General features: G+C 31.2%; 1 pseudogene; it reads right to left on the reverse strand.

Annotated features, from left to right (window-relative positions):
* Positions 1-744: 744 nt before the first annotated feature.
* On the reverse strand, positions 745-2,140 carry LOC130511105 (calcineurin B-like protein 4; annotated as a pseudogene).
* Between the last annotated feature and the right edge of the window lie 3,741 nt (positions 2,141-5,881).

The following is a 5,881-nucleotide window of genomic DNA, read 5'->3' on the forward strand; positions in this document are numbered from 1 at the left end:
GAGAGTAAGTTCTGCTATTTAGAAATTTAAAAGATATCAACAGAGAATCTACTATTTGAAGAAAATGAATTTAATCAAATTCTTTTGGAAAAAAAAAATTAAACCTTTTAAGGAACTTTAATAATAGATTGTTTATTAATTCTCAAAAATTAATTAAACCTTTCGGTTATTGACCTGATATCAACAAGCTTTGCTTCATATTGTTGATGTTGTTAACGTCAATTAGGTATAGTTTTATTCGGTGCAATACAACAAACTAATAGTGTATTAACTGATAAACAAACTGTAATATATTTCGGTTCATTTGGACATGATTTTTAAAACCCAATAACCGAAAAATAATATAAATCAATCAGTTTGGTTCGGTTATATGTTTAAGTTGGTTCACATGACATTGGGTTTATTTCTTTCAAACTCAACTTATACTGACCTGAAACAAAACTGTCCACTAATCTCCTTTAACTTAAGATTAAGATTATGTATGTACAGAACTGAAGAAATCTACAAACTACATTCTTTTAATATTTCTATAGTTGAATTGGAAGATCACTTGTTCACTCCACAAAAACGATTCCAAGATACTTATAAAGATTGATTTATTGCAGCCATTTCTCAAAATCCTAGCATACATCTCTGTCGTTCTCTTCACTATTTCTATACAAGAAAGAGTACTTAGAAACAAAAGGCAGAGAAGGAGAAAGGCAAGAATTTGGGGATTTATCTATTCTCTGCAATCTGCATGGATCACTTAGAAGTATAGGTTTTTGCAACTCCATTTCTTTCGTCCTCACAAGATGAAATGAAACTTGGAAACGTTCCGTGTATGTCCCCTACATTCACAAAGAATCTTTTCATCAATCCATTTGGTTCGATGCATCAATCAAACCAGTCGGTTTGGCTTAATCTAGTTGCGTTAAGTGTAGCAGCTGCCAAAAAAAAAAATTACTGAACTACTAAATGTAGACTCACTTTAGATACGGTAAAGTCATGTTCTTGATGAGCGATGGATTCTTGACACAAAATCTTTCCATTCATCTATATCAATTTTCCCGTCCTTCTTGCGATCTGCTTCAATAAACGCCTGCAAAAAATTACCAATAATGTTCAACAATCAACATCAAGTTAATATATATTGATAGAGGTGTGGTGAAGTAAAAGGACTACCTTATCCACCATTACTTCTATCAGATCTTCGGAAAAGAACAAGCTCAGATTCGTGAAGAAGCGCGATTACCATCTCTTTTAAACACACGTAAGATAACAACACACAAAATAATTTAATAAAAAAAAGTAAATAAAATCTCCACGGTTGCAGGAAACTACTGCGAATAAGACTCACTTCTTCTCGCTCGATGAATCAGTTTGCCGTAAATCATACAATTTGAAAGCAACTGAAAATTCATGATAAAGTTGTCAGTTGCTTGAAAGATAAAAAAAAGAATAATAAGTAGTTGAATTTGAAGCAAGTTACATTTTATTTTCTCGTGGACAGGTGCACTTGGATGGAAGACGCCTAAAGACCTGACAAATTCTCCAAACTCGATAACTCCATTTCGCTTCACATCAAATACATCAAATATCTGCGGATATCATATATAAACACACAACTTTATTTACATACGTTATCTATAAATGTAACTTGTTGTAGGTATAGTTAGTTAATATACGTACCCGATCAGCAAAAAGGTTCTTCCGGTTCCTATTTCTGAATAACGCAGCTGAAACTCTTCCTATAACATCGCACTTTAAACTCTAAGCCATATACGAATATAAAACAAACAACCAAAATAAAGGGGACTCTGTTTCTAGAAAGAATGAAAGAAGAAACCTTATGGATAAGACCGTCGTCGATAATCGAGCTGCTTAGCTTCTTGAAGAGTTCATACAGGGCTTCCACTTCTTCCGTAATACTATTGTTAAATCAAAAGTAGGGTGAAAATTAAGAGTTTTGTCTAAAGTCTAGAACATGTTTTTGTAATACTAAAGTATCTGATATTGATAATATCTAAACTAGTAACTGACATGGCGTAACGGAGGCAAGGAGGTCAGGATCCTCATATCCTGGCGGTCGTAGTGCATTGGTCTTCTTCTTCGACGGAGCGCACCCCATACGAACACACCTTCTCTTAGCTCTTATTAGTCTTTGCTTTCGCCTACAACCAAGAACACAAAAATATTGGTTTATAAAAAAATATTTTGTTCGTAATAATAAGGTGAATTAATATACACTATTGCAAAAACGTCCAAGAACACAGAAGTCATAATCGAGTGCAAGTTAATAATTTTTAATGGGAATCGACAGCTATATGAACGATTGTTTCATTGGTTTACACATAACAAATACGTAAGATGTAGTCGGCCAAGTTACCTATTAAATTAAAGAAAAATGTAGCTTTCTCGACAGCTATTTTAAGCTCTCCCAAACATCGGCTCACGTTTAATATACTATCGAACAACCATAACTAGAACAAAACGACATATTCGTATTTAATCTATAGTTTAGCAAGTGTTCCAGTAAATAAAATGAAACCAACACACAAACAAAAACTGTATATAGTTCATTAAGCCACGACAATGACAAATGAACAGACGTATAGATAAGAGATAACATTTTTTCTCCTAGTTATCTATTCGTAGAGATAGCTTATCAGAGTCTCCTATGATATATGCATATATATATAACACATTAATAAAAAAATTGATCATCTTGGTCCACATTAACTAATAGTTCCGAAGATCTTTTCTAAAGATTTGTGGGTACCGATTTTTGACGAATATAATTGAAAGAGTTTTTTTTTCTGCTTGAAATACACACAGTTTCAAATGCAAGAATACAAGAAGTACTGCTTTATTGAAAATCACGAGACTGAGACAAGATCTTGTTGCTTTAATATGTCATTTTTAAGAAAGTAAAATGAAAGGGGTTTAGCTACACTGCTGTCTAGAGTACAAAATCAAATCAGGTACGGACTATTGAGGACTCTATACATAATACATAGTCATACACTCTACAAAATATGCATACGTAAACCAAGTTGCACATATATAATTTAGTTGCAGCGTTTTTATCTCGTTGTTCACCTTTTCAATCTATTTGCTTGTGTAACGACAAAAATGTTCAATATTTTGTTGACTATTCAAACGGCCATGCAGCCAAGAAAGATGACTTTTTGTCTATTATTTAATTTCTCTCCAAGTATTTATATAGAATGTCTAAATGAAATGCAACTTGCAGGTGTTGACTTTTTAGTTTTTTTTTGTCACGGAATGACTCTTTAGTTTTTTTTTACATATGTAAAGTTTTTTCTCTTGCACGGTAATCACGTAATACAAAACGTACGGCTCTTTGATTAAGTTGATTTCTTTTTTTCTGGGTAAAAATGTAACTAGACACCCACCAACTCTCAGATTCGCCATCTGGCTTGAAGCTCAATACCAGACCGCACAGTTTACCCCCATTTAATTTAATTGAACCAAACCGAATTTGACCCAATTCACACCCTTCTACTAATATAAAATAAAACAGTTTAATTTGTATAGAACCGAACTAAGACAATAGCAATACTAAACCAAATTCTTAATAATAAATTAAACCAGACACTCGATTAAACTTATCTAAACTATTTAAAGGAGAAGTACAAAAAGAAATAACCCTTAATTTTTCTCAATAATTACCAACTTATGCCATTTAGAATTAAACTTAGTGTTTTGCTTTTTTTTCTAAACCTACAATTACGTTTCCTTAATTTTTTTTTGGGTCAAAAACGTTTCCTTAATTATTATATCATTAATGTTTCCTTAATTACTATACAGTGTAATTACAAGACCATTACTAAATCACATCCTAACCATTTTTATACATATTGTTCTATACAATAACTAAAACATAGACGTTTGAAAGCAAACCATACAATTATTCTTCATTACTGAACTTCTACATTACAAAACAGTCAAAATATCACAGATAAAACTTTGAATTTTATTTTGATGCTAAGTTCCTTCATCGAATCAGATTGTTGTTTTTGTCCGCAGAAATCAAAACCAGTATATTAGTTATATATAAATATATCTTCACAATCTTATTTTTAAATTCAAACTCAAAACAAATCATTTATTATTTTTCTAAAGAAAATTATCTTACACAGTTTATTCTTATATTTAAGCAATCATCATAACAAATTCAAAATCCTTTTTTTGGTTTCTAATCTTGCATATCACCTAAAACATTTATTATTAACCTAAAAGACATTACATTCCACTATCTATTCCTATATCTAAGCAATCATGGACTTTGATTTCTTTTACAAATGTTATTTGGACTTTGATTTGTTATTAAAATGCTACATGTGTTTTCATTTGGGTTTTATAAATTTTATATGTTTTGGGGTTACATTTCCAGTTGTTTCTATCGAAATGATTTTTTATAAAAATTTAAAAATAAGATTCAAATCACAAATTTTAGAGTTTCGTATTTGACAGAACTCATATATCTCAACTAAATGCTCTAATATTATATACTTTATGTTTAGTTTACCAAGTAAAAGAAAAAACTACAATATAAATAACAATAAAAGCTCATAGTTTAAAAATGTACATTAAAAAAATAAAAAATATACAAAAAAATTCAGAACTCGATAACATATGAAACATATCGGGAATATTTTACAATTAACAAAAACATATGATTAAATTAAATATACATCGTACATTAAAAAATAAAAAATATACAAAAAAATTCAGAACTTGATAACATATGAAACAATATCGGAAATATTTTTACAATTAACAAAACATATGATTAAATTAAATATACATCCGCGCGGACGCGCGGGTCCAAAATCTAGTATAAACTTAAAGTTCAGTTCGGTCTGTGCACTAATTGCCGCGTCAAAGAATAGTTTTAGTTTTTAAATTTTTTTTGTTTCTGTTTCTGTTTTTATTTGTTGATTTACACTGAACCGAAAATTTGGTAAATCGTAATAACTAGATTCCTTGAGAACCGGACCTACTTTTTATTTTTTTTTAGTAAAATGTTAGGAGAACCGGACCCTACTTGACTATCTAAAGAGAAAGAAAACCCAAAAAGTGATATAAAACTTTTTTTTTTTGGTAACAATGTTAAAGGATATAAACTTTTAAACAGCGAAGCCTCCATTTTGTTTGTAAGTCAGATTAGATCCATTGAATGTGATTATCCATTGAATGTGATTATGTGAAGTAAAAATGGGATGTGAGAACAAAGAAAAAAATGCCATTGGAAAGAGAAGAAAGCTATTTCTCAGCAGCTTCCTTTCTAAATTTTCTAATAAAATATATTTTCTTGGGAAGAACAACAGAAAAAAAACACAGAGAAAGACAGGTGCATTTTACCCAGGATTAAATCAAAAAGTAAAAAAAAACGGAGTAGAAAACAAGAAAAACTAACCAGGAATGATCGTGTGAATCTGGGTTCTTCTCGCCTCTTCAGTTCTTGGATCCTGAAAACTTTGGTGTTGTTGTGTGGGGGAGAGGAAAAGGGCAACCCAGAAGTAATTAAAAAAGTGTGTGGGGCTTCGCAACATCGGTTCGGTTTTGTATCTATCCATGCGTGTTGGATAAATAGCGATGTGATGTCAGTTTTCAAATCGTGTTTGATGATTTCTATAAAATAATTAATATCGCAGAATGGTCATATAAAAAAAAGGTGTACTACTGTGTGATGTCCCACGAGTCCCACTGGATATTTTCTCTTTTTTTTCCTTTTGACAGTTGTGGACCATGTTTGGAATCGCGCTAGGCGTGAGTCGGGCGGTTGGTGTACCCTAGCGAGTTATCAAAAAATCAGAGATCATACCGGGGAGTACTCGGGGATTAATTTTAGAGCAAATTTGCTAATATATAT

The sequence above is a fragment of the Raphanus sativus genome, chromosome 4 (assembly GCF_000801105.2).
Source record: "Raphanus sativus cultivar WK10039 chromosome 4, ASM80110v3, whole genome shotgun sequence".
Classification (NCBI taxonomy): domain Eukaryota; kingdom Viridiplantae; phylum Streptophyta; class Magnoliopsida; order Brassicales; family Brassicaceae; genus Raphanus; species Raphanus sativus.